This window comes from Ascaphus truei, chromosome 1, assembly GCF_040206685.1.
Source record: "Ascaphus truei isolate aAscTru1 chromosome 1, aAscTru1.hap1, whole genome shotgun sequence".
Classification (NCBI taxonomy): Eukaryota; Metazoa; Chordata; class Amphibia; order Anura; family Ascaphidae; genus Ascaphus; species Ascaphus truei.
Genome location: NC_134483.1, coordinates 24,583,561 through 24,603,905, shown reverse-complemented (window position 1 = coordinate 24,603,905; position 20,345 = coordinate 24,583,561).

Below are 20,345 nucleotides of genomic sequence, written 5' to 3'. Positions count from 1 at the left end.
CAAGTACCTGGGGGCCAGCTTGTGGCTCGGAGTCTTCAGTCTAATATTCTTGGAGGAGAGCCAGACTTTCTCCCCTGGCTTGAAGACTGGTGTCGGAAGGCGGTGAAGATCTGCCTGTGCCTTTTGTCTGTGGGTTGCCTTTCTCAAAGCCTCTTGGATCTTTTTCCAGGATTCCTGAAGATCGTTGATTCAGTCATCGGCCGCTGGAACCCCGGAAGGAACTGAGGTGATGGGTAGCTGACCTGGGTGAAAACCATAATTAATGAAAAAAGGGGATTTCAGCGTGGACCTTACAAAGCCCTGGTGTCGGACCCATAGCTGTAGGGCCGTCGTATAATGCCAGGATGGCCTCGAGAATCCGTCCTTCAAAGCCAAATGCTCGCAATGCCTCCCTCAGGTAGGGCCAATCTATTCTATCGAAGGCCTTCTCCGCGTCAGGACTCAATAACATTGACGGGATATTACGTTTCTTGTCCAAATCAATCAGATCAATTATCCGTCTGGTATTGTCTGCCGCTTGCCTGCCTCCGATAAACCCCACCTGATCCGGGTGTATTAGTCTGGGAAGGACGACACCCACCCTGTTGGCTAGAAGTTTAGAGAAGATTTTTACATCCGAATTAATCAGGGAGATGGGCCGGTAGCTCTTACAGTCTGCCGGGTCCTTACCCGTCTTATGGATCAGTGAGATGGGAGCCTGGAGCATCTGAGCTGGGAAGGAGGCCCCTGCGAGAATTTCATTGAATAATTTCAGTAGTTGGGGGGCTAAAGTTTTCAGGTATTTTTTATAATATAGATTTGAGAAGCCATCCGGACCTGGAGCCTTGGCTGGCTTAAGTGACTTTATTACCTCAGCTAGTTCTTCTGAGGTAAAGTCCCCCTGTAGCGCTTCTCTCTCTCCTCTGCTCAATTTGGGTAATCGTGCCTCTTTTAGAAAGACTTTAAGTCTCTCTCCTGTTTGTTGTGTGTGGCTGACCTTATCTCCATCATAGAGAGTTTCGTAATATCGTTTAAATTCCTCCACGATCATTCTAGGATTGGAGGTAAGGTCCCCCCCCTGGGTTCGAATCGATGAGATACAGTAATTTGGAAGCCTATTTCATAGCTTATTGGCAAGTAAGGTATCTGGCTTGTTGGCTTTTTCGTAAAACTTACGCCTTGACCATGCCAACTCTCTTTCGGCCTGGGAGGTTAGCAACAGATTGAGTTTAATTTTGGTGTCCGATATTTCCTTCAGGATATCATCCTGTTTATGGGCGATGTGGGCCTCAGAGTTGTGCCAGTCTCTCCCTCAACTCTTTTATCTTAATCTCTTTCTCTCTCTTTTTTTTGGCAGCCAAATTCATCAAAATCCCTCTCATCGTCGCCTTATGGGCTTCCCACAGTGTCGAATGTGAGGACACACTTCCCTCATTGATTTCAAAGTATTCTTTCAGTTTATCCCCTATCTCCCGCTCAGTTATCGGGTTTTTCAGTAGGAGCTCATTCAGTTTCCAGTTCGCTCCGGGTCTGTCCAGCGAACTCAGTGTGCATCGCAGCTCTATCGGTGCGTGGTCTGACCAAGAGATGTCATGAATCCCTGTGCGGGAGACCACTGGGACCACCCTGTTTGATATCAGAAAGTAATCTATCCTGCTGTATCTGTTATGGGGGTGTGAGAAGAAGGTATATTCCCTCGCTATAGGATTCTGCTCCCTCCAGATGTCCACTAATTGGCAATCCCTCATTCCCTGGGCAATTGTTAGTATGTCCTGTTTCTGTGGTTGGTTAGTCCCCGTGCATCTGTCCAAGTCTGGGTCTAGTGTTCTATTAAAGTCCCCCGCTAACAGAATACTACCTTGTGCTTTGCTGTGTAGCAGTTTGAAAAATTGTATAAAGAACTCTGGGGCGTGCTCACATGGAGCGTATACTGTAGCTAATGTTAGCAGCTGACCCTGTATTGTCCCTGTTAATATGATATATCTCCCATCTTTGTCTACATAGGTCTTAGCTACTTGTAGCAATAGCCTATTATGTATTAAGATTGCTACCCCTCTTTTTTTAACAGTCGCCGAGGCCAAATAATACGATCTAAAACGTTTATCTAAGTATTTGGGGTGATTATTGTGGGAAAAATGAGTCTCTTGTAGGAAGACGATATCGGCCTTTTTGCGGATGTAATCTTTGAATGCTATTTTCCTCTTGATGGGATTGTTAAAGCCTTTCACGTTATGTGAAATGACCGTTATTTCCTTACTCATTTGTAGGGTGTTACTGAGCTACTGCCTCAGTGTACCTTAACTGTGCTTCTGTGTGGTTCCTTGCGGTGGGGTGGCTCCAGCCGTCGTCGCTCCTTTCGGGTGTCCTTAGCGTATGGTTAGGGCTGGGGGAGTATATGAGGAAACATGGGGAGAGACAAACACAAAACCACATAATTAACACACATATAGTGACCTCGGATCCTTGGCCAAGCCAACTGGGGACCGAGTTCATCGCCTTTGGGTGCCGGAGGGGCAGGGCGGGGTACCGCTCACCTCGAGCCACCCCCACCCTCCTCCTCCCCCCACCCCAAAGGACTTCGCCAGAGCCGTGGGTCTGAATATCACCCGGCTCAGGCCTGAGGCCCATGCGGTCCACGGAGCAGATCTCTGTCGTGATACCCCCGCCCCGCCTTTAACACATGCAACTATATCAGAAAAAAAGAAAAAAAACCTTTTGCTAACTGTAGCACCCTCCCGTTCTGCTATCTTTGTGCCAAACGGAACCCTCCCCCCCAACTTCAGAAATTGCCTTCTTCTCCCTCCCTTTTGCCGAGACTTGGTACCCCCACCAGTCCCATGAGCGTCCACGCTGTGATGTCAGCTGAATCCACTCTCTCATGGTTTTAGTTTCCCTGCCACTTCTTTGTTTTCTGCAACACTGCTCGGGGTAACCCTGAACCTTCCCAATCCAACTCCCCCCCCCCTGCCCTCCACCTTCCTGCTGCACTTCACATACTCACTCTGCATTATACCTCCATCATTAGCGCTCCTGTCTACTTGCTCATCCCTAACCCTGCCCTCCTCCTTCTTTCCTCACTTGTTGCTGCTACCCCACTATTCCCTATCACTTACCTCCTCTGTCTTCCCTTAACTTCCGCGTGTCCCGTCTCCTCCTACTGCTCCCGCCCCCTACGCCACCTGTCTTCCCGCCTTCTCCTCCTCTCGCGTAACTTCCCCCATCCTTCTATTACTTACCTAGCCCCCCTCTTCTCCTTCTCTTAACTTCCTCGCCCTGTACCCTCCACTTTCTCTATAACTTCCCCCTACCTTTGCTGGCTCCATTCACCTTCCTTTTAGATCCCTTACCTCCATTTTCTCCTTTTGCCTACCTACCTCCCTGGCCCTATCACCTACTTACCCCCTACCTTCTCACTAACTTGCCTTTGCCCCTCCGCCTCTCCCCCATCCCTAGCGCCGACCAACTGGGCATTTGTCCCCTTTGCCTGGTTTCCCTTAGCAGCCACTCTTCCATGCCCCTTCTCTATGCCCTCTGCCTCCCATTCTGTTCCCATTCTTATTGCCCCACTTGTTAGGACTGGGGTGTGCTGGGCCGTTGCCTCTACTGCTCGCGCTGCTGTCCGGTTGCTGTCTTGCGCCGGTATGCCTTGCTGCTGCTCTCTTCCGCCACTCTCCCTACTTCCGGTGCCTGCTGTCCCTCACTATCAGGATCACTTCCGCCACCTCCAAGATGGCCGCTCCCGCTCTGCCCTCTGACATCACCGGACGTCCGGTCTCCGCCATCTTGGATCCAATTTCGCGCCGAATTGAAGGGAAGCACGCACTCTCCTCCTCTGCTCCATGGATATCCGGGGTTTGCATGTCAGCAGGCGCCTCCATCAGCCTCGTGGCAGCCGCCATCTTCTGACTCGGGGCCCCAGGCACGCACCCTTTGTTCTTGCAGCGTCCGTATAGGTGGGCCGATCCTCCTCTTCTCCCGTTACTGTGGGGGTTCCTCAGCGTCGAGCGTGGTCTAAAGGAAACTTTAATTGTCCGTTGGGGGATGTAATAACTTGGATAACTGGATAACTGGGAGACATTAAAACTGGTGACCCCTCTACCTCACGTCCTCCCCCTCAGTCTTTATCTTTATTAACACCAGGCCTGGGGGAGCGTCCCGCTGTGGACCATGGGGGGTCCGGGGCTTCCTCTGCGTCGGCTGCAGCCGGGTGGTTTTCCTTCAGCCCCAGATTCTGAAAGAAGGCATCCCCCTCCTCTAGGTCCCTCATAGAGACTGGCCTCTCATTCCGGACCACCAGCAGCCCGAATGGGAAGGTCCAGCGTTACCTGACGGCCTTGTCTCGCAAGATCCTTGTAATGGGGATTAGATTTTTGCGTCGTAACAGCGTGGTTGGGGACAAGTCCTGAAATATTAACAGGCGAGCTCCCTCAAAGTCCAGTGCGGGGCTAGCTCGGGTCTTGCGGAGTACAGCTTCCCTAGTGCTATAATAATGCAGCCGCACTATTATATCCCGCGGCTGCTCTGATTGTAAGGGCCTCAACCGCAGCGCCTGGTGACAGCGGTCCATTTCCAGTCGCACCCTGGGTAACTCCGGTAGCAGGGACTCCATCCAGCGCAGTATGTATGCTTCGCAGTCACCTTCTGTCTCGGGGACCCCTCTAATGTGCACATTATTCCGCCAATCTCAGTTTTCAGCGTCCTCCTGGCGCTCTCTATTCTCATTAATTTGATGTTGGAGATCGGTGGTTTTTTGTCCACTTTCTTTGTGGCTTTGATATTGAGGTCCAGCTGCTTCTCAATATGGCCGGTCCGCTCCCCCAGGGATCCCACTTCTTTCTTTAACTCCCTGATTTCTGCCTGCAGTAACGTTTTTAGGTCCGTATAAAGACGATTAAAGTCACAGACCCTAACTGGCATCAATTCAGGGTTGTCACTCTCCTCTTCTTCCCCGTCATGTTCATTGTCAGATCCTTGATTTGAAAGCTGTGCCATTGCAGGGCCCAGTTTGCTTCTCCTAGAACTTCCAAAGTATTCCGGTAATCCCCTTTTTTCGGGGTCTTTGTCAGTTTCTTCGACATCTTCCTATATTGCTACGCTTGTGGTGCGCTTTCTGGGCTTATTTGCCTGCTTTAAAAGTTTTTTTTTCTAAAATTGTTCCGCAGCGGGGTAGAGAGCTCTCAGTCTAGACAGCCATGCTCTTTGCCTCCCAGCATGCACCTCCATTATTGGAGTTTTTGAAGGACGGTCTCGCTCGGTCTGCCGTTCTCGCATCTGGAGATCTGTTCTGATTCAGAGAGCAATCAATTCCTCCAGATCTTTAGGCGTGCCCTGGCAGGTCAGTTCATCGTTAAAATGCCCAGAGAGCCCTTGCCAAAATGCTGCCAGCAGAGCTTCATTTTTCCAGCCCGTCTCCGCAGCAGGGGTACGAAATTCAATGGCATACTGGCCCACAGTTCAGGTTACTTGCCGGATTTGTAGGACCATAACAGAAGCAGAGGACCCACGACCAGGAGCATCAAAAACTATTTTGAATGCTTGGAGAAAGTCAGCGGTATTGTCAATTAGTGGGGATTCCTTCTCCCAGATAGGGGAGGCCCAAGCCAAAGCCTAATCTGTTAGTAGGGAAATGACGTATGCTACCGTGGATTGATGGGTGCAGAACATGGAGCACTGGAGTTCGAACTGGATCGAACACTGATTCAAAAATCCTCTGCACATCATAGGGTCCACTCCATAACAAAGAGGCATCGGGTTGTGTGGTTCCCTGGGCATAGGGGATGACAGAGCTGATGCTGGAGACGCTGCCAGCAATGGCGGTGCAAGGGTAGAACCCACCTGAAATGTATCCATCTGGGTGATAATGTCCTGAAGCCAGCTAGAAATTAGTGACAGCTGTTGGTTTTGCTGGTCGAGGCGTGTCTCATGATCACCAAGTTGTTCCCCTTGGAGAGATACGGCTCGCACTACCTCAGCGAGGTCCATGTTTGGCTGAGCAAAATGTGACGGTGCTTGTCTCAAATCAGGAGGCGGACCCACAAGGCTGAGGTAGGGATATAAATAAACCGACCAGAGCCCTGGGACAGAGTCCTGTATGAGTTTTCGTAGTCGATATGGAAGCAGGAGTCAGGGCTGACGGCAATGGTGCAGAGTCCAGGGGACAGGCAAAAGGTCAGGGCAGACGACACAGGGGCAAAGTCCAGGCAACAGGCAAAGTGTCATGACAGGTGGAAGGCAGCGAGTGCGGGGTCACGGTCAGGGGTCAGCAACAAGGAATCCAAACAGGTAACGGAAAGGGCGAAAGCAAAGACCGACAGGAGCTGCAGAAAAACAGAACTTTGTTTGGCAACTCCCACCAGGATGTGTAGCCTTATATAGCAGGCTTCCGGTAAATAAATGACCAAATTGAGTAGAAAGGGCAGGCAACCTGGAAAACACGAACTCGCAGCAAAACCTGGCATGCTTCGAGCAGAATCCTTAGACCATCTTAGCCAGATAGGAGGAAGTCAGGAACCGTAGTTAAACAGTGAATTGTTGGGTTATTGTTGGGAAGGGGCTTATCTCTTCAACCCATAGATAGGGTGTAAGCTTTGGAATAGTAAGTGCTCCCTGTAGGAGCTAGACCTCTTTGTTTTTGTACCACGCTTAGCTGATATTTATGTTGTCAAAATTGTGGCTAAATAAATGCCTATATGACTTTCCCTTAAATTCGTCTCCTGCTTTAAAACCTCTGAACACTTCTCCGACATATGGTGTATAACGTGGGATCAGAGGTGGCCATTGAATTTTAAAGGGGCCACAGAGACCGGCAACGATTTATTATTTTTGCTTTTGTTTGCAACAGTTCCGGTAACAACTTGCGCCACAGGAATAAGATGGAAGAAACACATGCAGAGGTGACCATAATAAAGAGCTTCAAATCCAGGCAGAAAATCAATGTACACAACGCTGGATAAAGCCAGAAATGTCACAATCTGACTGTTGGGATTGTCATGGATGGTGACCGACACAAAATACTGATTGTGGGAATAAAGTCCACTCCATCACCTATGTGAAGGAAAGTTTAACAACTTGGGTTTTTTTAAATGGCTGCTCAGTAAAATTAAGATGTCTACAGAATTGCCTATGAGAGCTGGGAACTCTGCAAGTAAAATCTGGCACACCTGTATGACTACCAGTTGTGGTTCTAGCATGTACAGAATAATATTGATGCAGTAGCACCTCCCATGGTCAGTGTTAAAAATAAAACTTAAAGAGCCAGAACCTTACCACTCATTTTGATGATGAGGGTGCTTCCTGTATGGTCGCAGAAATTAGATGAACCAGCGACACACGCCTAAATATAGGACCTGACCCGAACACATGGAAAAGTTGTGTCCCTATATCCTTGAACATGAACGCCAGCAGCAAGAACAGGACCAGCTTCATGCTGAATATTTTTACCTGGTACTGCAACCAAAGTATGGAGGGTGCAGTGAAACTGCCGCAGTATCAAGTAAAGAAGGGAACCTCAGTAATCCTTATGCCCTAGAATTTTCCAAAGTATAGAGGAAGAGAAAGAAAAAGAATATATGTTGTTCACTTATCGTTGAAATTACGGACACATTCACAGAGAATCTTGCGACTTCAGAAGGAGGCTGAGATGTCCTATAGCCTAGAGCAATTGTCTGATTCGTCCTGGGAATGGTGAAATCTCCAGGGGGCCCAAGGTAGAAGTTGTATCCCCCAATTAAGTATCTAACCAGTTTTGACACTGAGAAACCCTCAACCAACAGTTCCAGGGAAGCGGAGCTGGAACAAATAAGTGAAGATCCATTGACCAACCCTGAAGATGCACTGCAAAATGCAAAACATAACTTTGATTTCCTACATGGACAATTGGAAAAGGAGATACAAGCAACGCCAACCTACAGAGGGGTCTGTTCACAGTCGCCTTTCAGTGTGGGACTTTGAACTTGTGTAGTGACTTTGAGTAGAGAGGGAGAACATGATTATTTATTTCTTTATTAAATGTTTTACCAGGAAGAAATACATTGAGAGTTGCCTCTCATTTTCAAGTATGTCCTGGGCATAGAGTAAAGATGAAAAATACTAAATGGTTACAATACATAGATACATAAGTGAACAGAGTATACATTATATACAAGACATTGCATGCACAGTTAGAGATAATATATTATAGGTGTATGGAACAGTTACAGACCAGATTAAAATGTGAGAAAGATTTCATTTTGAATGAACTTAGACTGGTGGTGGCTGTGAGAGTCTCCGGTAGATTGTTCCAGATTTGGGGTGCACGGTATTATTGCCATGGATGAGAAACAGAGCCGCTTTGATGAACTTATTGCTGACTAGAAGCAGAAGTATGAGAAGGCTCAGGCAGCACTAAAAGTCTCTCTGGAGTAGGCCCTCAGTCTCAGTATAGAGCTGGAAATTTCTCAAAAGGCATTTTGCAGTCTCAGTACGAAGTAAAATGGTGAATTAACAAATGAAACAAGAAAAGTTAGAAGTGCCGTTAGCACTAAAAAAACAGAGGGCGCCTTGGAGCAGGAAAGAAACTTTGTTTCAGTTAGAACTTTCTCAGATCAGAGGAGTATCTGAAAGAAAGAAGAGAAGCATTCTAACACTCCACAAATACTACAGAGGTCTTATCCAAGGAAGGTTGGAGAGAGAGTAAACTGTGCAAATTCTCTGCAACAGTCATCATACAGGTTACCTACAGAGGAAAGCAAGTGTGTTAGCTTTGTCAACAGAATAAAGAATCATTAACATTTAAAGCAATGTGTAATTGTGGTCTAGTCTTGAACTAATAACTGCAAGGGAGCAGTATGATATCATAGGCATTAGTGAAACATGGTGGAATGAAACACACGACTGGGCAGTTAATTTAGAGAGTTATTCCCTTTTTCGGAAGGATCGAGCAAATAGAAGAAGAGGTGGAGTATGCATATATGTTAAACCTGGTCTATCTGATCTACAAACCTACTGCTGCGGCCAAGTTTATTCGAGCATTTGCCCGTTCTTGGCCGCAGCAGTATCCTGGCGCGCGCCGGAGGGTGACGGGCGTGCGCCGAAGCAGCGGAAGAGCGCCCTCCGATCGGGGCGCTCTCCCTACCGCTGCCGGGTCCGCCGGGTCCCCCGGAACCCCCTGCTGCCGTCCCGCGATCGCGGGACACCAGGGCTCCCTCGGGGAGCCCTGGACGCGCGTGCAGGGGGCGCAGGCTCCCGATGACGCGTGACCGCGCGTCGGTGACGCGCGGCACGCCGAGGGGCGGCCACTAGCAAGCCGGGAAATCTCCCGGCTTGCGGATCTGGCCGCAGAGTGATAAAGTGTGTCGGTAGTGTATTATAAGGGAAGATGTTTATGAAGAGAATGATGAAAATGTAGAGACCTTGTGGACAGAAATTAGCTGTGGAGGTGAAAGTATAAAGAAAATATTTGTAGGGATATGCTATAAACCACCAAATATCTGTGAGATTGAGGAAGCTAAAATTCTTTTGCAAATGGTGAAGGCATCAAAACTAGGTTATGTTTGCATAATGAGTGATTTTAATTATTCAGACATAGACTGGGGATATGAGATTAGTGTTACAACAAATGGAAACAGGTTTTTGGAGGTGCTTAAAGACAATTACATGACCCAAATTGTTGACGAAAAAGCAAGGAGAGGGGCAATACTGGATTTGGTAATATCAAACAATGTGGAAGTAATAACAAATATTCAAGTACAGGAACATTTGGATAACATTGCTCAAAACATGTTCTCATTTGAAATACATTATAAAAAAAAGAGTACTTGGGTTCAACAAAAACCTTAAACTTTAGAAAGGCAGATTTTAATAAACTGAGAACTAATTTACAAGGAAAACATTGGGATTAAGTTTTTGCAGGGAAAAATGAAGAAGATAAAGGGGTAGTCTTTAAAACATTGTTAGAAAAGCACACGTATTAGTGGGTAATAAATATAAAATAATTAAGTCAAAACCAATGTGGCTAAAAAGACAGGTAGTGGAGGAAATGGAAAAGAAGAGGCCAGCGTTTAGATCCTTGATGTCAGAAGGGATGGATGCATCATATCAGAATTATAAAGAATGTAACAAAAATTGCAAAAGGGCAATAAAATTAGCAAAAAGGGATAATGAAAAAAGGATTGCAATAGAAAGTAAGATGAACCCTAAAAAGTTCTTTAAGTACCTTAATAACAAAAAATCAGAAAAGAAAATATAGGACCTTTTTAGTGTGAGATGGGCAGGCAGATTTTTGGAGATTAGGAAAAAGCAGAGGTACTAAATAAATTATTTGCCTCTGTGTTAACAAGGGAAGAATCAATTTCAATAGTAGTGCCACAGGAGGAAGCCGCAACCTTTATATTAATTAAATTGAGTTAATAATTGGTTAACTCAGGAAGAAGTTCATAGGCGGCTTGAACAAATGAAAGAAAATAAGGTACCTGGTCCTGATGGCATGCTTCCAAGAGTTCTTAAGGAGTTACATTCAGTCATAGCTAAACATTACATTTTAATATTACATTAAAATTAATATTGAAGTACTCAATTTTCACAGGCCCAGTACCACAAGATTGGCGTAAAGCAGATGTGGTGCCTATATTTAAAAAGGGAGATAGATCACAACCAGGAAATACAGACCTGTACGCCTGACTTCAATAGTGGGGAAGTTACTTGAAGGTTTAAAACGGGATAATATTAAGGAATACCTATGGAAAACAAAATTATTAGTAATAGTCAGCATGGATTTATGAAGGATAGATCATGCCAAACTAACGTTATTTGTTTCTTTGAGGAGGTAAGTAAGAGAGGTCATGGGTAACGGCTAGGTGTAAGAACAACATCAGAAAGAGTGATGTATTGGAAATTATGTATTTTGAAGAACCATATGCAAATGACCTTTTTACTGATAAGAAGGTCGCGATTTTTTCAGATAAGACCATAAGCCCGTGATGGATAAGCATGCTGTAGACCGGGGTCCCCTGGTATTGAAGGAGCTTCAAGATGGTGCTACTGTAGTAGAAGGTTTCTCACCACACATCACATGGGACTTTCCACAGATCGAAGGAAAATTATATTTATTCTATTATTTCCAGAGAGAACTGAGCACAATTCCCCTTTTTGTATGATATAATCCATTTACATGAAATAATAATTATATTGCATAATTATTCAAACCTTCTTTCAATTGTACCCTGCTTTTCTTCCCTATTATTGCAAATTGTGGTGGGAAAAAAATATTTGCAAAATAATTTCCCAAATTTCAGTGCTTTAAAATGTAGAATATCTCACCAAAGCAGGGCCAAATTTGAGGAGTAACAAAAGGAAAACATGCTTAAACTGTGCCGTTAGGTTAAAAAGAGACTGTACTGTACAGTATTTATAACCAACACTGAGCTGCAGTTTTGCAACAAAGCAGTTGAACAAGCAGAAATAATGTGATATTTTTTAAGACTATCAGCATGTCTGCAGAAAAAAAGCTAATAAAATAAGCAAAATGTAAAGTGCAGAGAAATAGCAGTGAAACGGCAAAATAGCATGTCTTTATATTATAAAACCAGTTCCAGCAAGTATTTTCTCTTTTTCTAAACAAGCAATAATGTTAAGATATAGGTATTCTGACAGAGAGAGCTAATCCACCATCCTCCACCTGACACACATAGAATAAATACTGTACATGCTTTAGTTATCATTTGTCTGCATTTGCCTTTCCATTTGTCTATCTACAGAACAGTACATTTACTGTACTCCTTGCTATTGTCACTGTGTTCACATTTCTTTTTTACTCTGGCTAATCGTCAATGGTCACACTTTATTTGAGATTGCAAGTTTCCTCTTTCTATCACCTCCAGGAAATGAATTCCCTCAGTTTCTTATTTTATGTTTCTTGTGACAACTGTGTCCTTAATTTGTTTAATCTCGTTTGCTATGCAACATACATTATTTCCTCTTACCAAACACAGTCGACAGGTGCTGCTGTAGACACTTTAAAGACTTTGATTACAACCATTGCCATTAAACTATTTTTACACTGGGTGTACTTGTTCCAGACATCATTGCAGAACACAATCGCAATACTTTGCTTCCAGACAAATTCCATGTAATGTCTCTCTATGTTTTGTAGATTGTTGCAGTTATTTCTTTAAGAACCAGGGAAACAAAGCAAACAGTTGTGTTTAAGACATTCTAAAACAAACTTCACAATTGTAATGGCGTTTCGTTATATATCTGTTGCCGCTTTTGCAGCTACAATGAACTAAAGTAGAGTGTATACAGTATTTTCATTAAGTTTGCCTTGATATAGGGACATCCTTCATTTACCTTTAGTTATTTGTGCTCCAATATAGATGAGAGCAGCATTATTGGTCAGTTAACAAAAGTGGTGATAATATAAATTATTTTATTGGGCTTTTATACACAAAAATGAGTCAGGCTTACGTTTACTGCTGAGACTTTGGACTTGACTCTTGCCCTGGCTTGATCTGTCAAGGTTGCTGAGCTCTTGACTGTAAAGCATTAGCATGATGTAAATGTCCTGCCTTTTCTCCCCTTACTCCTCACATTCTGTAGGCCCAGATCTGCAGAGCTTCTATAAGTGAGTTAACATGACGTGAACCTAAGTTCCCGAATTCCTTAACATGAATTTACACAGTGTAATACCGTTAGGTTAAGTCATTGCGGTAAGTATAACTGATGTTCGTGCTAGTAAGATGCAAAAGAGGTACTCCCCTTAAAAAGAGTCTGTTAAACATACCTAACTTTGCATCAAATCCCTGTGTTAATTCATACCTAAAGGTGGCTTTACTCCCATCCAGACCCTTAATATGAGTTTTGCTAGAGAGGGAGAGAGAAAGAGAAATGTAATTTGAAACTAATGCACGATTTCAGCAAAAAGGAAGAAAAAAGTCCAATATCAGTGCTTCAGAGATAACAAGGTAGAGAATTTGAAATTTTTTGAAGGTGACATGTTTTCATAATAAAAATTTATGGAGTTTTTTTTATATAGGGGCTATGAGTCAAAAAAGGATATCCAATATGGACCTTTACAATCAGGTGAGTAAATATGTGCTCAGAATTGAACACATACAGTATGACGGTCGGGGAAAGACTGGTCCTCCGACATCACCGACAAGTCAACGATCTAACCTATGATTGACCTGCATTTTAGAGCAACATAAATAAACTCTTGTAGAAAGAATTCTTCTTATGTTCATAAGATAAATAACTCACAAACTGATAGGGGTAGCCACAGTACTCACAAACTCTCGCTGGTCGAACCTACTTAGGTATGCTCCCTGCCATGTGGCTTGACATGCAGAAATATTTTTTTTAAATATTGAAGCACTGAACATGAAAAATTGAAGGGTTAGAATTCAAAATATCCAATGAAAATCAATTTATTAGGCACATAGAATTTTTTTTAATTGAGCTAGAATTTAGAAATCCTGTAACGCGTTTCGCACTTACGTTTGTGCTTTCTCAAAAAGTGAGATCATGTGCTCCTATGTAATGGTCCCCACCGGAAGCTCCGCCTCCATCACTAAGGTGCAAGGATGCACTGGCCGAAGGGAATGGTAGAAGGTAAAGGACCGAAAGAAGGAAATATCCACTCCTTCACTGGATGACCACCACATATACAGCCAATGACATCAAACGTATAGAAAATAAATAGACCTAAGATATTAAGTAAAACTATAACAAACAATTAAAAAAAGCTGTTTAAAGACATCTATTCATGTTCATGATTTCTCTCCTTTTTTGTACTGTACAGTCCATGTTGATAGTAAAAGTTATTGTGGGTTAGACTAGGATATGGCTCTGGTGACTTTAGAAGGATTTTGCAGGTATTGTAGGATGTTATTTTTTCAGCTTCCCGATCAGATTACCTGTGACAGATTAACTCTGGCATTTTGGCAGCCGCGGTTGTAGTCCCACAGCTTGCAGTGGTGCCGAAAACAATAAATCGTGATAATACAAATATAGCAAGACACACTGTCCCTGGTGCGGTGGTAGAAGCAAAATCTGTGAAACTGGTGACAGGGTCTTCCGGGATAGCGCTGCAGGGGGAAATATTTTTAAATGGGACCCCTGCATTGTTAATCGTCTGGTGTCATTACCACCATGGTTGCTTGACCGCATGTGGCAGTAGCACCAGAGACAATAAGGTTTTCTACATCTGTAATATTTTTCAAAAAATGAATACCAATATTTCTAACTTGGGCCTCAAAAATAAGTTATGAAGCTTGCTATTTTTAGTGGAAACAAAGCACCTTTTTGGTTATCAAATGGACCTTTCCATAGTAAGGTTTTACTCCGATTAATTTTAACTCATGTATGTTTAGGAGGATGAATAAAACGGTGACCTTTTCTTTTCTAACCTACTGCTTAGAGTAGTGGTAGATACCTGCATGCCTCTATGACCTAAATGTAATCATCATGCAAAATGGGTGAATAACATTCCCTATGGGCAGTTTTAAAGACTGAAACAAAATAATTCACAGGAAAAAACATTTGTAAGACAGGCAGAAGATTTAAAAGCAAAATTCTCACAGAGAAAATATGAGGAACAGTTGGTTCAGAAAGATTTAGCTACAGTAGAACACGTCTAGTAGATAGGGTTATTTACTAAATGGAGACGACCAGAAGAAGTTTGAAAATTAACTTGATTAATAATAATCCTCAATTTGTTTTTAAATACAATCTAATGTATTACAAAGTACAAAAATCCCTAAACAAATAATATTGGAAAATAATGAAAGACAACCCTATTATGGGTAGTCGTTTGGATAATTAACCCAAGATAAGCTTTAAGATAGCAATATCCCTCAAAAATATTTTAAGTCCAAGTCTATTAATAGAAATTCCCCAAAAAGATTATGACAATATTTGGTTGCCTATTAGACCATCAGATGCAGTAAATGAGTAGTGTGTAAATATGTGGATCCACAGAAAACATTTAAGTCACTTATAGGCAGGGAAAATAAAGTCAATAACTTTATTAACTGCAAATCTGTATTGATAGTGTACAGAATCATCTGTGAATGTGGGTTAGGGTATATTGGGAAAACGATACGTGAACTTAACATTAGGATAAAAGAACATATTAATTATATTAAAAATCCGAAAAAACATTTACAGACGAATAAAAAGTTACATCACTTACCTAGACATTTTTTTACTGCACTATGATTGTAACCTGACAGTTTAAATTCATGGGTTTAGAACAAGTAGTGATCTAATATAAGAAGGGGTAGATCATAATAAAGTATTACTACGAAAAGAACAATAATGGGAATATGATCTCCATACCAAAGAACACTTTGGTCTTAATCAGCAAATAGATTTGGTCCCTTTCTTATAATAGTTTTTTAGTTATTGCTAGTGGGCTTATTTAGCAATACATTATATATTTTTTATTTTAATTATTATTAGTAATTATTAATATTATTGAATTTTAAAGATAGATAGGATATCAGATTTATTTGTTTTTATGACAGTATTGATGTAGGTAATATGCTTGTAGGAGATGCGTGGTGAAAACAGGAGACCGTTTTGGGGAAAATCAATGTAGGCTTTTATTTAGCCAAGATGTCATAAACAAAAAACTCAGGCTTTTTCCTCAGCTTGGATGCAGCACACACACAGGGTAGCATAAAAGAAGCTTACGTTCAGCATAATGAGCAACGAAAAAACAAACATGCCTAGTTCCTATCTGGAGAGCTGACTATGCCAATGTTTTTCACTAACTATATGTTGGAGGGCCAAGAGCCTTACCAACTATAACAAACCAAGTCAGTGGCAGGTAAGTTTACCTTCTGGCTCCCGGCTCCTGGGTAAGAGGGGGTAGTTGAAGTGAAGCATGGTCTCTTTACAGCATTCAAGGGTGTGCACCTCCCTGGATCAGAGAGCCCTCAGACTGCTGTGATCACAGCTTTTAAACCAACTAATGAGCCCATTGAAAGCTCTCAGGCTTAACCAAATCCCCACTGGATTCACCTATGTTTTACCTGGAAAGTCATTAGACGGAGAAACCACCCTGTCACAATGCTACTATTATTTTTAAGTATTTCAATTTATATGTGATTGTTATTGTAAATGTGGAAATAACTTTTTCAGTTAACTGCCTTCATTGTGTTAGATTTTGAATTACTAATTGTTACTTTGAACAAATATAGACAATATTAATGAAATATTTCCAATTTATAGATATGTCCTTGTCTGAATATAAGGTGAAAGTAATGTTGTATGTTGCATACATCTATATGTTTTTTATATTTTTATTGTATATTAATTTAGTAATATTGGAAAGAGGTACAGTATATGAGGGTATTGGATTAGTATAGCCACTAAACCCTGAAGAAGCTTAACATAGTGGAAACACGTAGGGTCGCTTGATGGTACAGCACTAGCATTAAGGAGCTGTGACAGACGTGAAAGATATGAGATGTTTGATGCAGAGACAGAGAAAATCTGGAAATTAACAGAGTGGCACACGGGGAGGCAGACATGAACTCTCGGGGTCTTACTTCAAGCCAGCAAAAGCTGGGCATTGAAGGAGTCAATATTCTTCCAGGGTGCCCTCAATTCCTCAATGTGGATAGTGGTGAATGTGCGCCCATAGAGTTTAGCTCATTTGTCCTCCATCTCTTGACTGTGCACATTGTTTTTACCCTAGATTTAAGGGAGAATTGGGGGCTGTTGTGGCTCATAAATTATATTTTCTATTTTAGTAAGAAAAAGCTGTGCTTGTCCTCTTTTTGTCTTTTTTGGTGCTGCCCATAAATATTAACATTAGGATTTTTTATTGGGAATACGGCAAGCTTGGCTTTTCTCAGTCATGTATATGCTTCTGTTATTTTTCTCATTATGATCTCTTCCCAAGCTCACTCAAAATGTTTAATCAGGAACAACATGTAATTCTCCTGTTAACGGTCAGCATGTTACAGAGTCTGTGGTAGGGACAAGAACATCTCTAATTAATAGCACAATGTCTTCAATGTACATTTAACACATCTGCCAGCGTTGGCTATAGGGATTTAATAATACAGTAAATCATCAGAAGTCCCTCTGTAATTAAAATTATTTTCACTTTAGTCACAGTAAAACTGGTCTTAGTGTCATTCATACTGATCGTACTGGTGTGTGGAAGAAAGAGAAGGATATGTGTCTGTGTATCACACTATTGTAAGCAATCTGTTATAAGAATCATTTGACTACTTTAATGCTAGAAAACTATATTGTAGTGGGTGTTAGTAAATCATTTTTTGTCATTAATTTAGTTGTATCATTTATTCATAATGATAAAAAATATTAAGATTAATTTATTAGCAAGAAATGCACTGTATTTCCTTCTGCCCATGAGTAAAGTGAACTTCAAATTAACATTAGTAGAGTACAGTATGTGTCAGTGATGAAAATAAATATTGTGGTGCATACTACAGTAGGAAATTAAGCAAGAGCTTAAAATGTGTCTTGTATTGTCTTTGCGAAGAGAAGATAGTGTAAACATGTCATTGATGTTTGTACATTCTAAAATGTCATTATATACAACTAAATTTGAAAACAATAAATTGTTTACTTTAATTTATATTTCAAATCATCGTTTGAAAATGCATGCTCACTGCTGCGGCCGAGTTTATTCGAGCATTTGCCCGTTCTCGGCCGCAGCAGTAACCTGGCGCGCGCCGGAGGGTGCCGGGCGCGCGCCGAAGCAGCGGAAGAGTCCGATTGGGGCGCTCTCCCTCCCGCTGCCGGGTCCGCCGGGTCCCCCGGAACCCCCTGCCGCCGTCCACCACATCGCGGGACACCAGGGCTCCCTCGGGGAGCCCTGGACGCGCGTGCAGGGGGCGCAGGCACCCGATGACGCGTGACCGCGCATCGGTGATGCGCGGCACGCTGAGGGACTGCGGCTAGCACGCCGGGGCATCCCCCGGCTTGCGGTGCTAGCCGTGCTCGAATTAAACGTGTCGGTAGTGTCATATTCACAATCTTTCTATGATGTTCCTGGCATCTGCTTTCAATCTTCACCTGCAATATCTCATCTAGGTCTTTACATTGGAACAGAAAACACCATCTTGGTTTTGAAACTAGAGATTATCTAAAGTTTCACCAGGAAAGTGAAACCGCTTGTTTCTTGCGGTGAGATTTGTAAAAAAAAAAAAAAAAACATTACTACTGAATGTTTTCAGAAAAATTCAACATTCTGAATATTTTTAAAACCTTTCAAAATATGTCATTACTGTACATCACTTGAAAAATCACATATAAATTATTATTAAATACATGCACACAACCACTCCACATCATCTCCACAAATGAAAATATGTTCATAAATGAAATCAAAGCTAATAATATCTATTCCTCCAAATCAAAATAGAGACATATTCCTAGAAAAATACTATAAATAGATATGTGATAAGAATAAATAATACACGAAGACCGGCTGGTCTGAAAAAAAAGTCTCCCTACAATATTGTCATTTAATAATGCATTGTGAAATAATGAACACCACTAACTATAGCAATCTGTATGTTCCACAAAAATAAAGTATAATGAATGGTCAGAATGTCATAGTCCATAATTATAGGGAAAAAATGTAAATTTACTTTCACATATTGCAAACACTGTACTCAAATCGGCATCTAAATTCTGGGTAGTGGAGATAGTGAGTGCAGTGTCCACGAAAGAAGTGCTCCAAAGTTGAGTAGCATCAGTAAGTAAAGTAATGGAGAAACGACAAAGGATGAAACATTCCCGATGCGCATTTCACTAGGCTTATTCTTCTGGGGGCATGGATCTTGTATCTCAGAGGCATAATTAAGCCCATCACAGTGATGTGTTTTTGTCTTTACAGTGATGTCATGCCTCATCCGGTATCTCAGATGTATGAATACGCCCATCACAATAGCATGAATTATCACTTACTGTATGACCATATAAAAAAATCATACTATACATAGATTTAAGTAAGTAGAAATAGCCGTGTTCGTCCAGTTGTGATAGTGCAGAGTAAATGAGTACTTCAGTATTATGTGATACCTTTTTTATTTGGACTATCAAAAGAAATTATAAGACAAGCTCTCGAGAGATCTTTCTCTTGAACTGCCTGACCTGAGGAAGAGAGAGGACTCTCTAAAGCTTGTATTATAATATCTATTTTTAGTTCAAATAAAAAAGGTATTACCTAATACTGATGTATTCATACAGATGGACCAAGATTTATGATTTCCTTAGCCACAAGGAAACTGCAGCTCAATGGAGGCTGACCCAGGCACGACCTCAGTTTCACCACTCCCAAAAGCCTAGTACATCAGGACTAACACAGTGGGGGTCCTTGCTTCTGAATGGAACCACTGCTGTATTAATCCTATTAGATTGCACCAATCTGTAAGAACTGTGAAGAGAGAGCAGAAGGAAACAATCCCTCTCTCTGCACAGCTCTTACAGTCGATTACACCGTTTTTATTTTTATTACATACAGTTGAATTAGGGGTTCTCCATAGTTGAACTGCATTACTTTCAGGTCTGGGAACCCCCTGCTTCCTGTTTGTTCCCCCAGCTCCTTCCTGGTCTGATGTCACTGACCGGAAGTGACACAACCTCCTTGATGATCCAGCCGGTGTGTACAGCTCTCAATGTCTCTTCACTTGGTGCATGCAGAGAGAGTGGATTAAAGAGATTTGCAGCAATCCATGCCTGCTACAGCTACCTCCAACATTTCTCCACTTAGTGTGGTTTCATCAGGGATGGGTCTGCATCCCATCATGCCCCATTATTATCCAGGAGGGTTGCAGGAGGGCTTAACCACCCACCCTGGGGCAACTACTTTCACCCCCTCTACCCTCGACACACACAAATGAGCAAAAGCACTAGTAGCCAAATGGCTACTAGTGGTTTTGCCCATTTGTGATGAAAAAAAAACCCCACAATTAAATAAAATAAACATTAGAATAGAATGCAAAAAAAAACTAGCCAATACATTCATTGATTCCCAATGTGGTTACCTATGTCCTCAATGGGATATCCACAGTGGCAATCAATGGGCACCCTTAACAAAAAATACACAACTAAATAAAATAAACATTAAAATTAAATACAAAAAAAAAAACCAATGCAATAAATCCATTGTTTGCCACTGTGGTTACCTATGCCCTCAATGGGGGCAAAGATAGCCACATGGGCAACCAATGGGCACCCTAATACCCACCCCCTCATCCGCAACAATTCCCCTCCCCACCACACACAGTAATGGGATAAATCCCTATTAGCCATTTATGGCTAATAGCGCTTTTACACCTGCAAAAACAACCAGTAACCAGAAACCCTATATTAAATAAAAGTTGTACATACCCATGCTAGGATGA